Genomic DNA, 17915 nt, shown 5'->3' with positions numbered 1-17915 from the left:
CACGATTTCTTGGTGATTAAGCTTTCAGTATACTCTATGAATCAAGGTGGCTAGGCTTAGGAACTTTATATCTAAAATCAATCAATGAAATTGAAGTTTAGATTTGATAAAATTGAGAGAAAAAAATAGTGAGTTCCTTTGAGTATGGGCGAGGAATCAATCATGCAGCATTTAGGGCGCCTTCAGGTTACTTAAATGAGGAGCATAAGGCACTTATTTATAGCAAGACAATGGTTGTGATGCATGAACATTTCATTGCATGGATGGAAAGGGCCTCCATGCATGGGCCTGTACAGGCGCATGGAGGGCCCAATTCCACTTGGATTTGCAAGCTGAACAATAACAGATGTAATTTGGATGTGTAGATCATGTAAGATGAGCTCATGCAATGCAAATTTAATAGATTTTCAAAAATGCACCAACATGTTCATGCCTTCGAAAATGCCATGTCCATACTTGAAACACAACCCTATGAGTAATGGTTGGAAAGCTTTTTGCATGAGTATCATTTGTTATGTTGATCAAAACTTCATTTGAAACTTGGAAATTGATGAAAAATGATCATGAAATGTAGGGTGCAAAACATGTACATGTGAGATTTTCAAAAATAGCCAAACTTTAAGAACCTCTGTTTCAATGATGCAAGCTCCAAATGACAAAACCTTTAACATTAAAGTTGTAGATATTTTCAAGACAATCAATTTGGACTTATGTTTTGCATCATTTGTATTTTTGATGAAGAAGTTATGGGCACTTGAAGTTTGACTTTTTCACATTTCAATGTCTTTGGTCCAAAATGACCTATAATGTTTTGCATTATCACATGTATTTATTTTAGGATTTTGAAATTTTTTTAAACATAACATTTGAATTAGACATCTTAAGCTTTCCAATGCATTTGATTCCACCTGAAAATCATGAAAAATGAAGGAGTTATATCCTTAGGAAGTTAACCAAAATTTAGGGTTTCAGTCAAAATGACATATAATGTCTTGAAATGGATGATGACCTTACAAGCTTCAAATAAATTTTTGATTAACATGAAAGTTGTTCATATTGTTCTTAAGAACATATTTTCTCTTGGGTTCATCTCCATTTGACAAACACATCAAAATTTAGGTCTCAGTGTATTTCAAATTAGTCAAATGAATTGACTGATCAACTTCTCAAGTCTACACCTCATATCCTGATGAATTGATGATTGAGGGCACTCAAATAAGTTCAAATATGAATGAAATGATGATTGAAAGAACTTCCCTTGATTTTATTTGATCATAGGTTGAGGTTGCTTCATGAGCAAGGTACAGTTGATACACAGATGAATTAGGGTTTCCTTGCGAAACAAGCCTCAAACCCTTTGGTTTGCTTTGATCAAAATGATGAATTGAGATACTTGGGAGGCATATTTGATGTATGAGAGATTTGGGAACCATTGTCAAGCTTGCTTTCACCTTCCCTTGACCATATCAATGCACCTAGGATCTCCTAGAAGGTTTGGATCTTGTGACTGCTCAAGCTACAAACAAAAGATGTTAGTGACATGTTTTTATGCTTTTGGTTAGTGAATAAAAGGATTAAAGCAATAATATACAATTCAAGCATGCTTGGTGATCTCCAACCAACTCTCAAAAGTTCCCTCCCAAAGGTAAGGTGCCAAGATGCTATGATCCTTGAGGCAAGATGCAATGTTATGATGCCATGAGGGATCTTAGGGTCAAAATTGGGGTCTGACAGATGCCCCTATTTAAGGTCAATCTAGCCGGAGAAGTGAAGGTTAAAATCTTCGTCTCGACGAGGTTGAATGAGCTTAAATAATAACAAATAGACGAATTTTGGTCCTTAAGAGACCTCATGATGCAAATGTATGTATGCAAAAAGGTAATACTTTGTGGAGATATGTGTCCACAAAGAAGAAAAGAAATCAGAAGAAACTGAAAATCCACATGAGTGATACACTCATAAATGGGACAGCGACTCTGGGGATTCTTATGGGGATAAGGAAGGGAATAAATTGCGTGAGCAGGTCACGAATTGGAACTTGCTGAGAGACACGAGAGGAATTCCATGAAAATAAATCAATGGAAGGACTCGAGCTAACTCAAAGATGCATGTATTGGGGAATATGCCAATAAAACAAGATTATCGCAAAGGATACTTCAGATAGAAATCCGGACTCAAATGGGGAAAATCCACTAAGGGACCTCGCTGGGGAATGTCCAAAGAGGACTTATCTGAGGAAACAACAGATTAAGGTATTACCGGTTACTGGGTAATAAGCTCAAGTAGACATGTGATCGAAACACCGGTATGAGGGTGAGAGAACAACACGCTCGGGGAGAATGAATATCTAAGACCGGTATGAGGGTGATAAATATCAATCATCCAAAAAATATGAGGAAGACCTAAAAAGGTATATTTCGACTTAGGAAATCCGACTCCACAGAAGACAAAAAGTCATAATAGGGAGCGGAAAAGGAAGGAACACCAGGGATACCGGTTTACTGGGCATATAATAGGTGACCAACCAAGGCGTGAATTGGAGAAAATTTCCAAGACACTCATCATCCGAATGGAGGGCTGAGAAGAAAACTCGATTATAGGATGGGCATTCGATTCCGTAAGGAAATACGAATCTTACTCGACTGGGGAAGAACAAAAGACTTCGACCAAAGAGTGCATGAGATATATTATCTATTACCGTCAGAACATAGATAACATACTCGCATGAAAGATTATCCACAACCGGTTACTGGGTTAATAAAGGATAAATCGACCGAAAGGAAAGGACATCAGGATACTGAATACTAGGTACAAAATGATGACCAATCAAAGGGGAGAAACAATCATTACCAACCAAGGGTAAATGAAAGATGACTCGCTGGGGATAAGTTGACAAAGGCAATGATCCGAGAGATAATCATCGGTTACTAGGACATATACTCAAAAAGTGAAGGAATATCAATACCGAATATTGGATAAAGATAACCAACAAGGAGGGGATTACATCTACCAGATATTAAGTAGAAAATCACAGAAGAGTAACCACCATCGGTTAGGATGAACAAAAATAAGGTTAACTCTGCAAGGGGATAAAAATGGGGTTTACATCTACCGATATGAGGGTAGACAACCACAAAGATAGGACTTATAACTACCAGTTACTGGGTAGAAGGCCACAGACTCCGCCGGGGAAAAGATGGACAATTACTGGTTACTGAGCAATCATTCATCTAAAACTACGGGGAAGTGCAGGGGAAATAACAAAAGGAGTCGATCTAGGAACAAACTAGAGAGACACACCGAAACAAGACTCAACCCAATGAGGATATAACTCAGGGGAGTAATTCCATCCCAATACATGTTTTGGGAGGAAGCCGAAATAACAATCATCCACGAGGACATAACTCAGTGGAGAATATGGAAGAAAGGATAGATACTTTCTGCCTATGGGGATGACTCTATCGTGGAGAGATCAAATACCAACATCTGCTTGGGGAAATATGTATCACCAAATAGCAGGAAATAACAGACAAAGATATATCGCAGAGAATGCAACATGAATATCTGAATGTTAAGAATATGCATGTATATGCATGGTTTATGTATGATGAATGCTGACAAATAGACATATCTAACACAACCAGGTCCAAGAATTGATGGACTAACATCTGGTACTACATCTCAAGAGAGAAAGCCAGGCCCACTGGAGAACATCCAATCTGATGGGGGCAACAAATACCAAGAAGCAAAGATCTCTGCAGGGATCTACACACGGATAAAATTCTCCGTAGAAGCAACTCTACTGGGGAAGTTATCGAAGAGGGAAATGAAACTCTGTGGGGAATAACCACCAATCAGAAGGTTCCAATGCCACCACATTGTTGCACTACTGAAGAAATCATATCTGTCGAGGAGAAAGGGGCACTATTCCGCTGGGGAAGAAAAGATAAACATCTTCATCAACCACTCTTCCCAGGAGGAAATGACAAACGGGCTCTGATCAGACAATTCCACTTGGGAAACACTGTTGATGTCCGAATCGGGGATTACCCGTAGGCAATTACTGGGGATACCCTGCTGGTGACCATACTGGGGAGTAAAAGTGGGATCAACCCTGCTGAGGATGGTCGAGGATTAAATTTGTTGGAGATCAAAAGTAGACAAGTCCACAGGGGAAAAGCTATAAACCAAACTTTATGATAACTCTGCTTATGCTGAGGATTCTCTGCTTATTCTAGCAGAGAAATTTCTAACTGGAAGTGAGGGAATATCAAATTCTTCCAAAAGATTAGCATATTCAATTTATCAATCTATAAGGGATTTTAGGTCAATCCACACAAGGGATGACAACCATATAATTGATAACACAAATGCTAAATCCAGACTCACTGGGGATCTAGAAGATTCAGATCACACCCAAAACTCCCAATTCCCTCGGGATTTGGTAGGAGGTACAACTTTCTTCCGCACTCGCGGAGAAGACAATCCTGAAAGATAATGAAGAGGATACAAGTATGCTGGGAAAAATGAACAAATGTTTTACCCTTTTGGAAATCATGCCATCCTTGGGAGAGCACTGAAGACGTCCTGAGTATCCTTTTGTCATTGTGAATGTTCATTTTATTTAAAACAGTTTATGAATTTTTTTTAAAACAATGATATTTATCAATTAAATCATGCAAAATACTTGTTGAATAGAAACAAATAAGAGTGCAAAGAATTGGATAAAGGCTCAAATTTATTTGATGGAATGGTAGTCTGCAAATGGCAAGACTCCATGGATCTTTACAAATTTGAAATTGGTGATATATATTGGAAAAGGGCTACATTGAACATAATGACCATTTCTCCCGCAACTCTGAATTCGATGTATTTGAAGCTTCAGTTGACAATGACTGAGCGAGAATCTTTGACAGATGACAGTTGTAGAACAAAGTCTTGTCAGGATGCAATTACTTGCCAAATCCCTAATTTTTGCCTAGATTGCCCCAGGGTGAGGTACTCAATCTAGCGGGATACATATTCATTTTTTATGTCTCTAACTTTTGCCTGGGTCGCCCTTTCGGGTTTTCAATCCACCGAGACGCTCATTTTTGCCTAAGCCGCCCTTTTGGGTTTTCAACTTAGCGAGCTATTCTGTTTTTTATTTTAGGCGAAGTATTTCTTGACTGCATCTGAATTCCCTGGACGAGTGAAATCCTCCTCATCCATAGTTGTAAGTATCAAAGCACCGCCTGAAAAGGCTCTCGTAACAACATATGGACCTTCATAGTTTGGAGTCCACTTACCTCTGGAATCAGTCGCGAAAGACAAAACTTTCTTGAGCACAAGGTCACCTTCTCGGAATACACGAGGCTTGACCTTCTTATCAAAGGCTTTCTTCATCCTCTATTGATATAATTGACCATGGCACATGGCAGTTAATCTCTTCTCTTCTATCAAATTCAAGTGGTCATAATGACTCTGAACTCATTCAGCATCAGTCAACTTGGCTTCCATCAAGACTCTCATTGATGGGATCTCCACCTCTACTGGGAGCACAGCCTCCATGCCATAAACAAGAAAGAAAGGGGTTTCCCCTATTGAAGTGCGGACAGATGTACGATATCCATGCAAAGCAAATGACAGCATCTCATGCCAATCTTTGTATGTAACAACCATCTTCTGGACAATCTTCTTGATATTCTTATTAGCAGCTTCAACAGCCCCATTCATCTTGGGTCTATAAGGACAAGAATTATGATGTGAAATCTTGAACTCGCTACACAACTCTTTCATCATCTTGTTGTTCGAGTTAGATCCATTATCAGTAATGATCTTATCTGGCACACCATAACGGCATATGAGTTGATTCTTGATAAACTTCACAACCACCTGCCTGGTCACATTTGCATATGATGCTGCTTCGACCCACTTGGTGAAGTAATCAATTGCTACGAGAATAAATCTGTGATCGTTGGACGCTTTCGGCTCTATCATGCCAATCATGTCAATTCCCCACATGGAGAAAGGCCATGGTGATGAAATCACATTCAGAAGTGTCGGGGGAATATGAATCTTGTCCACATAAATATGACACTTGTGGCATTTCTTAACATATTTGCAGCAGTAAGACTCCATTGTCAGCCAATAGTAGCATGCTCTCAACATCTTTCTAGTCATGGCATGTCCATTGGAATGAGTACCAAATGAACCCTCATGGACCTCAATCATTAACAGGTCTGCTTCGTGTCTATCCATGCATCTGAGCAGAACCATGTCAAAATTCCTCTTATAAAGCATATCGCCATTGAGGTAGAAACTACCTGATAATCTCCTCAAAGTCTTCCTATCTTTCACAAATGTCCCAGGCGGGTAAATCTGACTCTGTAGAAAACATTTGATATCATAATACCATGGCTTATCATCCTTCACTTCTTCAACTGCAAATACATGGGCTGGTATGTCCAAGCGCATCACAGTGATATTGGGAACTTCATTCCAGAGTCTCACCACGATCATCGAAGCAAGCGTAGCAAGAGCATCTACCATTCGATTCTCATCTAGTGGAATATGATGGAAGTCAACCTCAGTAAAGAATTTTGAGATCCTCCTCGCATAATCTCTATATGGGATGAGGCTAGGCTGATTCGTCTCCAATTCACCCTTAATCTGATTAACAACAAGGGCCGAATCACCATAAACATCAAGATGCTTGATCCTAAGATCAATACATTCTTCCAATCCCATAATACAGGCCTCATACTCAGCCATATTATTCGTGCATTTTAAAGTTAGCTTCGTTGTAAAAGGAAAATGTGTGCCCTGAGGAGTAATAATTACTGCCCCAATACCATTTCCATATTTATTTACAGCGCCATCAAACACCATGTTCCATCGGGAACCAGGATCTGGCCCTTCATCGAGTGTAGGCTCATCGCAATCTTTCATTTTCAAATACAGAATCTCCTCATCCGGGAAGTCATACTGAACTGAATGATAATCCTTGATTGGCTGATGTGCCAAGTGGTCAGCCAGAATACTACCTTTTATAGCTTTCTGAGCTCGATATTCAATATCATACTCAGATAACAACATCTGCCAACGGGCAATCCTCCTGGTTAAAGCAGGCTTCTCGAAGATATACTTGATTGGATCCATTTTGGATATCAACCAAGTGGTATGATTCAACATATATTAGCGTAAGCGCTTAGCAGCCCAAGTCAAAGCACAACATGTCTTCTCAAGCATTGAGTATCGGGACTCACAATCAGTGAATTTCTTACTCAGATAGTAGATAACATATTCTTTCTTCCCTAATTCGTCTTGCTGACCAAGGACACAACCCATAGAGTCTTCAAGAACTGTCAGATACATAATCAAGGGTCTCCCTTCAGCAGGCGGGGACATAATCGAAGGTTCGAACAGATACTCTTTGATACTGTCAAAGGCTTTTTGGCAATCCTCGGTCGAATCGTGATGCTGATATTTCCGAAGGAGTTTGAATATCGGCGCACATGTGGCAGTCATGTGGGATATAAATCTGGAGATATAATTCAAGCGGCCAAGAAAACCTCGGACTTGCTTCTCAGTTTTGGGCGCAGGAATCTCTTGTATTGCTTTGACCTTTGCGGGATCAACCTCAATCCCTCTTTCACTGACAATGAAGCCCAATAACTTGTCGGAACGGACTCCAAATGTACACTTGTTAGGATTCAGACGAAGCTTATACTTCCTCAGACGTTGAAAAAGCTTCAACAAGTGCTCTACATATTCAACTTCCGTTCTCGACTTTGCAATCATATCATCAACATATACCTCAATCTCCTTGTGCATCATATCGTGAAACAAGGTAGTCATAGCTCGTTGATACGTGGCTCCGGCGTTCTTCAAACCGAAGGGCATCACTCAATAACAGAATGTTCCCCAAGGTGTGGTGAATGTTGTCTTCTCCACATCCTCGGGTGCCATTTTAATCTGATTATATCCAGAAAATTCGTCCATAAACGAGAAGACGTTGAATTTAGCTGTATTATCTATCAACATATCAATATGTGGCAGAGGGAAATCATCTTTCGGACTAGCTTTATTCAAGTCTCTATAGTCCACACACATTCGGACTTTTCCATCTTTCTTAGGCACGGGCATAATATTGGCTTCCCATTGAGGATATGTAGAAGTCACCAGAAACCCTGCATCAATTTTCTTCTGAACTTCCTCTTTGATCTTCACTGCCATGTCGGGATGAGTTCTTTTGAGCTTCTGCTTCACAGGCACGCACTCAGGCTTCAAAGGCAGGAAATGTTGCACGATATCAATATCCAGACCAGGCATGTCTTCATATGACCAGGCAAAGACGTTGACGTATTCTCGTAGCAACTCAATCAACCCCTTCTTTACATACTCTTCCAGGAGTGCCCCAATCTTTACCTCACGAATACTATCTTCAGACCCCAAGTTGATTGTTTCCAGATTCTCAAGATGCGGCTGAATGATTTTCTCTTCATGCTCAAGTAGACGGGTAATCTCGTCAGGAATCTCTTCAACATCATCTTCTTCAGCTTCAAATACAGGGAACTCAAAATTGGGAGATGGTGTTGGATCATTATGTTCAATGGGTTTGATCAACCTGCATAATGATTTTGGATATAAATAGATTTTAGAATTCCAACAAGGCAAATCATTATGCAGATGAAAAGATTGATTTTATTCTATTTTTAAGGTTTTATGTGATCACCAATTTCATGCAAAAAAGCAAAAAGTGAAAATAATTGGAAAAACAAACATGTAACATGAATTTATTGAATGAAAATATCATTGTATTTATGAGCCAACAATGTCATCACTCCTCCTTTTGGCATGGGAGAAGGGTTTTTAAACAAAATGAACATTACGTTGACTTATGGACAACTGTTGGAACATCACAGCGACCCAGTTATTGCAGACCCCTCCAGGGATGACAAAGTTGCCATGATCTTCCTCTGCATCCTTTTCCATAATAGCAGCAGCTTCCTCGTCTTGGACGGCGTGGATGAACCCACCGCTCTGAAATAGCCCACGCTTGTTGAAAGCGCCAGAAGAATACCCTATGCCAGCTCGGGATTTATTGTCTTCCATCTTGATCATTTGTCCCAAACCAGTAGTTGTGCCATGCTCAATGGCCAACTTCGCATCATTGTAGGACGCAAATGAAGAAGTTCCTTTCTTAGTAGGCTCAGCAATAGATAAAGCTTGGAACGGCGTTCCAACTTCATCCTCAGCATCTATGTAAGAAAAGGAAGACAAATGGCTAACCAGGAGAGCCTTCTCTCCCCCTACCACCACCAGCTTTTTGTTCTTGACAAATTTCAGTTTCTGGTGTAGGGTGGATGTCACGGCGCCTGCCTCGTGAATCCATGGTCTGCCCAACAGATAGCTATATGATGGATGGATATCCATGACCTGAAAAGTGATCTGGAAATCACTTGGTCCAATCTTGACTGGGAGTTCAACCTCTCCAATCACCATTTTGCAGGATCCATCAAAAGCTTTAACCACTACTCCACTCTGCCTCATGGGAGGCCCCAGGTATGACAATCAAGCCAGAGTGGATTTTAGCAACACATTTAGCGATGATCCAATGTCTACCAGCACATTAGACATGGCATCATCCTTACAGCGCATAGATATGTGAAGTGCCAAATTGTGGTTTCTTCCCTCTTCAGGGAGACCAGCATCACAAAAACTCAGATTGTTACAAGCGGTAATGTTTGCAACAATGCTATCAAATTGTTCTATTGTGACGTCATGATCTACATACGCCACATCCAACACCTTATACAGAGCTTCACGATGTGGTTCTGAGTTCATAAGCAAAGATAACACATAGATCTTTGATGGCGTTTGTAGTAGCTGATCTACAACATTGAATTCACTCCTTTTGATGAGCCTCAGCATCTCATCACAGTCTTCTTTCATTGTGCCATTCTGGCCAGCAGTGATAGGAGTTCTTACAACAGTGGCAGGTTTATTGGCGACAGTGCCGGATTCGGAGCAATAACAACATTTCCAACCGGGCGCACAGCACAATCAGTAACATCAGCCCTTTTGGTGTCAGCCTGGGGCTTCGGCGGAGCCGAGAAAACACGACCGCTACGGGTCAGGCCGCTGACATCGGCAATATTGACAACAGAAGTAGAGGGCAGGGGCACCTCCTTCCCATCCTCCAATGCCACAGCATTCTAGCGATAAGGGACAGCTTTATCAGAAGAGTATGGCACATGGCCAGCTGGTTTGATTATCAAAGAGGGAGAAGCCTTCTGTTTGCTGCTATCATATCGGATGACAACAAGCTCTGGGATCCGAAACACCGGAGATATCACATTGACTTCATCATCAGCACCATCGTGATTCTGAAGTATTTCAATTACACCTTCATCCAGCATTTCTTGGATGTCTTTACGGACTTGGCGATATCCCCTTTGATTGACAGTGCAAACTCGGCATCTGTCATGGTCATGCTCATAGTGACTGTATTCATACAACAGTTTGTGCATCTCGACCAAAGATTGCCGAATATGACTGACATATTTGACTTTATATTTACCAGGGCAGCCCTGGACCATGTTGACAGAGGATTTCCCATGCTGGGGCAATGGGTTCTTCTTCACATTGGGACCTACGTCCTCGAAACATAAGATACCACATCTCACAAGGTCTTGAACCTTGGTCTTCAGCGGGTAACAGTTTTCCACGTCATGTCCGGGGGCACCGGAATGATAAACACAATGTAACTCAGGCTTATACCACCACTGAGGGTTGTTAGGTATAGCCGGTGGATCGCGTGGAGTAATCAGCTTCCTCTCTATCAAAGAGGGATAGAGCTCTGCATAGGTCATAGGAATAGGATCAAAGGTGACCCTCTTCTTCTCATAGCTTGTACTGGTCTGATTGTTGTTTCGAGGCTGGTAGGCCTGTTATTCAGGACGGTGTTGTTGTTGTTGATATTGCTGATGATGTTGTTGCTGGTTATTATTGTGCTGATAGTGCTGATTTTCTCTAAAAACAAGTGATATGTGAGCCACCTGATGCTGATTACTGGCAGGTCGCGCGGTCTTCCTCCTTACTGAGGGTCTTCTGGGTTTAATATGGGAGGTCACATCATGTGCCTCACCATCTTTCTTCTTTCCAAACGCCCCATATCGTTTGGCAGAAGAGCCTTCTTCTCTAGTCAGGCGCCCTTCCCTGACTCCTTCCTCCAGACGGATCCCCATGTTCACCATCTCGATGAAATCAGAAGGAGCGCTGGCAATCATCCGCTCATAGTAAAATAAGCTCAAGGTCTTCAGGATGATCTTGGCCATTTCTTTCTCCTCCAGTGGAGGCACAATCTGTGTTGCTAGCTCTCGCCACCTCTGGGCGTACTCTTTGAAAGTTTCCTTGTCCTTCTGGGACATGGCTCTCAATTGATCCCTATCGGGAGCCATATCCACATTATACTTGTATTGCTTGACGAAAGTTTCGCCAAGGTCATTGAAGGATCGGATGTTCGCGCTGTCCAAGCCCACATACCATCTCAGGGCAGCACCAGACAAACTGTCCTGGAAATAGTGAATAAGAAGTTGATCATTGTCGGTCTGAGTTGACATCTTCCTTGCGTACATAACCAGGTGGTTGAGAGGGCAAGTATTTCCCTTGTACTTTTCAAAGTCAGGTACTTTGAACTTTATAGGGATTTTGACGTTTGGGACTAAGCAGAGTTCAGCAGCAGACTTGCCAAAGAGGTCCTTTCCTCTGAGAGTTTTGAGTTCCTTGCGGAGCTCAAGAAACTGATTGTTCATAGCATCCATCTTTTCATAGACACCTGGGCCCTCAGACGGCTCAGAGTGGTAGATGGTGTCATCTACTCTGGGCATAGTATGCACGACAGGAGGTGGAACGGCGAGGACCGGGCTAGATGCCGGCAGAGAAGCAAATGTGGGGGCAAGACCCTCAGGAACAAAATTGGCAGGCATCCTCCAGGGAAACCCGACTGGCATAGCAGTTGGTGCAAAATGGGCGCTGGCCGTAGGCACGGCTGAAGAGGAAATCTCGGAGATGACTGTCCTCTAGGGAGGAGTTGAAGGTGTCGGAGACGACTGGCTCTGGGCGGCCATGAAAGACTCCATCAGGGCAGTCAATCTGGCCACTTCCTCCTTGAGTTCACGGTTCTCTTTCTCTAGATGATCCATCAGTCTTGAAGCGTTGGGTCGAGTGTAGTACCGGTGAGTCAGCTTGTCTTCAAAATAAATGAAGAACACAAAGTTAGACCATTGAACAAGAAGCCTGGAGCAAAACCTGCTTATGCACATGATGCATGCAATGCTTGTGCATATGATTTATTTTTTATGTCAGAGGAAATTTAGAGTCCTATTTGCAAATATTAAAAAAATATTAATCATTTAGGCATTTATGGAAATATCACATCAATAATATCTGGAAAATATTTTTACACCAAAGAAGTACAGTCTTGGTAACCAAATACAATACAAGAGAGAAGGAAAATTAACATCCTATGGAACCCTAGAAACAATCATCTAAAGCTCTGGAGACTGGAAGATAAGTTGCACGAAGCCTCTTCACCTCCCTCTCATAGGCCGCCTCCATATCTGCCTTCTCTTTGGCGAGTCGATCATACTTCCTCTTCCAAAACATGGAAGACTGAGGAAGAAGAGAAGTCAATGCATCATCAGGCTCATTAATAACCTGGTGCTCAAGAAACTCTATTAAAGCATCATTCTCCTTCAGTTGTTGAAGTAACTCCTCTCGTTCAAGGATCCAGGCACGTAAACGGTCTTCGTCTCTCAACTCCTCTACTCCTTGGTCAGGGAGGGTTGAAGGCCCAGCCACAACCAAGGGTGTAGGTCTTGGATACTCATAAGGCATAAGGTATTCAAAAGCTCTCCTCCTAACCCAAGAGGTATAGGGTTCCAAAGCAATACAGTTCTTCGGACCAAGCTCTTTTCTTCCCTTCCTATGGATCTTGCGCCAAGCGCGAACCATCCTGCCCTTCAAGCCTTGGGGATCTTTACCCTCCTGGAAGAATACACCTTCTAACAGAATGTTATTAGGTTTATCCTTTAGGGGGAACCCAAGCTGACGACGTGCCAAAATAGGGTTGTAGTTAATCCCACCACATGTACCAAGAAGAGGCACATTGGATAATTCACCACAAGAGTCGATAATCTACACACCATCATATACACGGTTGTACCAAAAGATATCATCATTAGTGAGAGACATAAGTCTTGTGGACCACCGTAGACATCCTTTGTTCTCCTTGAAGGCGACCGTCTGCGGTACATGTGAAATAAACCACTTGTACAACAGAGGCAAACAACACACAATGGTACCACCACCCTTTGCATTCACATCCACAAACTTGTCGATGTTGGGGAATAACACTAGCCCATAGATGAGAAGTACAAATATGGCTTCAAAGGCGTCCTCACTCATGGCCTTCCCATACATAGTAGCTTGAGCAATGAGGAACTCAGAAGGGAGACCTTGAATTCCACCTTTGGTAGTCATATGAGCACCAACCAGAAATTCATCTATATGCAACATATCAGCTATCTCTTGAGAAGTAGGAACCCTCTCTATGCCACTGACCGACAACTGATCTAGGATAGGTATACCCATAAGATAGGCATACTCCTCAAGCGTGGGCAAAAGCTGGAAATCCGGAAATGTGAAGCAACGGTACAAGGGATCATAGAACTGCACCAATACACTCATCAATCCTTCGTCCACTTGAGTAGCCAGAATAGATAGAAGCTTCCCATGACGATCCTTGAAACCCAAGGGATCTAATACATAGGATGTCAAATTCCTTAGCTCTTTCAAGTCGGGTTGTCAGAAACTGTACTTCTTCATATTCCTTCTTTGTCTATCCATGTCTGAAAATTTGCAAATAGACCTCTTAAGTTCCTTGAAAATTTTCTCATTATTGATGATATGGATGCAAATGGGTGCATGAATGCATGGATGCAACAATCACACTCAAGAATCAAGCAAAGCACACCACACAAAGGTCACGGGATGGACCAAGTCATCCTTAATATCAATCATCCATTTGAGTGGATTATGGTTTACACCTTATCAACACCCAAGTTCCATTGATATTAAGGATACAAGAACGGATCAACCATGAATCAAGGGTTTGTTGCAAGTCACGAGCATGGAGTCTCGGTTAAGAACCACCCAAAGGGAGTGTACTAGAGTTTAAACCTGCCAAACATGTTCTACAAGAGGTCCCCATAGTTATCATCCCATCTTTCGGATATTATCGGATAAACGACTACTCGTATTCCAAAAATATTCTCAAGAGACACTCTTATGAGTGTAGTATCGCGTAACAATCGTATCAAATCTTACATTTGAACGACCTTCGAACTACGTCCAAAAAATAGGCCAAGATGGGCTTGGTAAACTAAGGTCCTTGGCTTCTAAGGTCTATATTGGAAAGAGTAATGCCTAACCACGACTACTCGTGTGACATTATTGATCCCAACATGACCTCCACCAAGTGAATGGGCTTGCAAGTCAACTTGCTAAGGAATAACTCCACACAAGTCAACAAGATTATGCCATTCTCCAATCCTAAGTGCACTCGAGTTCGGGTATAGAACTCGTCTCACAAAGATCACCAAGCATACAAGGAATTAATATAGAAGAAATTCAATCATTACATACAATCCAGTAATCCCAAATTGCACAAAAAAATATGTCACAAAATAGTATACAATACAATACCACAAATATGAAAAGCAGGCAAAACCCACTAGGCAAATGTCCCCGGAAGAGTCGCCACTTTTCTGTAGCGGGGTATTCGTTACCTTTAGATTTATTGACTAAATCAAAAGGAAACCATACAAGTCGAGTCGCCACCGCACTTCTATTTATCCAGAGGAAAGGTTAGAAAGCGAACAAAAATCGAGAAGTTTTATCGAATCAAAAATTAATAAAAATGTCAGAGATCGGGGTAAGGGGGTTGGTTATGCAATGGGAAGGTTTTAAGCACCCAAAACATCCTAGGTACTCCTAGGGAGCCCTTTTCACACTTGTTGTAAGGTTGGTATTTTGTGAAATTTTGTTTGTGCAAACATGATTAGGGAGATGAGAAGAGAATATACAAGTTATTTACAATTTTGTGTTTGAATGGATAAACCCATTGCCTACGTACCATCTTAAAAAGATTAGGATCAAAACCTCGTAGTTCGGGGTAAAAATCTCAAAACAAGTTGGTGAATTGATTAGTCCAAAAGCCTTAAGGTCTTTTGTTATCCAAGGGAGAAAACTCAACCTAAAAACCACAAATCCACCATGTGAGGATAGCTTCAACATTCTAGTGAGGGGTTAACCCTATAATAAGCATGGAAGACTCATTGTCCATCACTAAGGATATAGGTGAGCATTACATCTTCCTTAAGGATAACTCAAACCTAATAGCTATTGGTTATGAAAAGTTTTTTATAAGAAAGTGGCCATTGAAACCACAAAAGTATTTGAATGAGTTATATTTACCAATGAAAAGTATTTATAAAATATGGTCAAAGTTGACTTAAAGATTCAATTCAAAATAAGTGTTATGAAAAGAAAGTTTGAAAATCAAAAGCATAATGCTTAGGTTTCTAATGTTTGAAAACAAGTGTTAAATGTTTGCACAAAAGTTTTGGCTTGGGTTAGAATGGAGGTAAGAAGAAAAATGGCTAAAGTCCTAATCATACAAGAGATGAATGAGAAGAAATAAGACCACAAATGGAGTTCCCTTCATGAGATCATATTGATGATCCAAGTAGCTCCCATCCTTTGGAATAAGCAAGCAAATAAGTGTAAACTCAAGCAATCAATCAAGCAACCAAAGCTCTTAGGAATCTTCCAATGGCTCTTGTATCTTTCTTTTGAAGCACGTGATAATGGTTCTTCAATTTGGCTCAAATAGGAATTCCAAGCACAAAAGCACACACATCAAAAAGTTCCATGAAGTAAATCAAGAATGGACAAGAGTGAGGTTAGAGATTTAGTCCTTCTAATCCATCTTCAACATTAAGGCCTTTTAACTCCATTTTGCATAGGGTATATCCTAGAATCTAAGTCCTTTTTGTCCATTTTTTTTATTTTGGTCCACAACAATCAAAACAAAAGCACAATCACAATAATATATACACAATTATTTGCTCAAGTGAGCAAAAGGCAAATTGCATTAACATAAACATGTGTTCAAATGAGCAAAAGGCAAAAGCAAATGAATAATATGTACAAGAATAGTAAATTGCATAAATGTAAAGTTCAAGAATTAAATGTTAATGGTTAATGGTTAGTGTTAGAGTTAGTGTGCCATAAGGCAATTTAGCACTATGTTAAGCAATCGTAATTGGACTTATGTAGAAGTCAAAACTATCTGAGGCCGGTCAATAATAATGTAGGCAACAACACAAGTTAGAGATCTTGATTAGTGAATCAAGCTTCTACAACTTGCCATGCCAAAAGAAGATGAGAAATGATCTTATTTTGATTTAGGTTCTTTGCTTGATTAGGAAGCAACCTATCCTTAATGCAAAGCCATTCACTTGATCCATGATCAAGTTGAATTAGATTTGAATGAAGGAAGGTTAAACCTCCCATGTATCAAGGCTAACCACCAATCTTTAACTCATTGATAAAAAAAAACAAAAAGAAGAAGAAGAAGAAGAAGAAGAATATTAAAGTACATTAATGGAAATGGAATGAGATAATCAACAAGCATTAACCAAAGATAGAGAAGATCAAGGTCAAACAATGATAAATAGAAGCAAAATGAAGATTAGAAGTCAAGAAACAAATAAAATATTTTTGGTATTTTTCAAAATTAAAATAATACTTGAATTAAAATAATAAAGAAAGGTCAAACTTCAAACTCACTTCAAATCAACTTTTAAAAAGTCCAAGTGAATTATCCTAAGTTTAACAAGGTCAAACAAAGTTTGACAAAAAAATTCAGCATTTTTAGAAGTCAGAAACTATTTTTAATCAATTAAAAATGAATAAAAATAACCTAATTGAATTAAAATCTCAAATAAATCTCAAATCAATTAATAAATTGATGAGAATATTTTTCATAGGTCTATCATCATTCAAAGAGGTTGGAAAAATATTTTTGTATTTTTTGAATATCAAAAACTATTTAAAATGAATTAAAAATAAGCAGAAAAGACAAAATTCTTAAAAAATATCAAATGATAAAATAAAAAATATTAAAAATCATTTTTAGAAACTAGAAATTAAAAGAAGAAAAATGCAATTGGTCTCACATTTTTTGGACCAATAATGAAGGAGATATGAATTTTTAAAATGAAATAGAATTAAAAGAAATAAAAGAAAATTAAAATCAGAAATTAAAATAATGAAAAAACGTGGAGAGTTGGATGCAGAGCTCATTAATTGAGCTGGCAAATCGTGTGGCTCCTGAGCGCGCTTCCACCATACACGTGAGTCAATGCATCACATGCTGTCAATTAAAAAGTCATAACATTGAGTGGATGAGATCTGATCTGGAAACACCAATGCACGGTCCAGATTTGATCTAAAGACCAGACGGTGGTATGCACCACCATCTTCTCCGGCCAGCTTCCGGCGAAGGTCAAATTTGCAGAGAAATAAATGTGCATGAAAAGCCACGATCTAGGTACCAAACGAAAGCTGGGGTGATGTACATCACCCCTGTGCCAACCAAATCCACTCTAGGTTTCTATATTAAGAGAAATCAGAGGTTGAATTTCTGTGGTGTTCAACTGAACTTGTTGGAATTTTAAAATTCAAAGCTCTAAATGATTGCCTCTATGTAGAGGACTTCCGACAACACAACAACAGCAAGAAACAAGCAATATATTAGTGGATTCGAAGAAAATAAAGTCTGAAGTAAACCTCTGATTTGCAGA

Source organism: Lathyrus oleraceus, chromosome 7 (assembly GCF_024323335.1).
Source record: "Lathyrus oleraceus cultivar Zhongwan6 chromosome 7, CAAS_Psat_ZW6_1.0, whole genome shotgun sequence".
In the NCBI taxonomy this organism is placed as follows: domain Eukaryota; kingdom Viridiplantae; phylum Streptophyta; class Magnoliopsida; order Fabales; family Fabaceae; genus Lathyrus; species Lathyrus oleraceus.
This window is presented reverse-complemented; position numbering follows the sequence as displayed.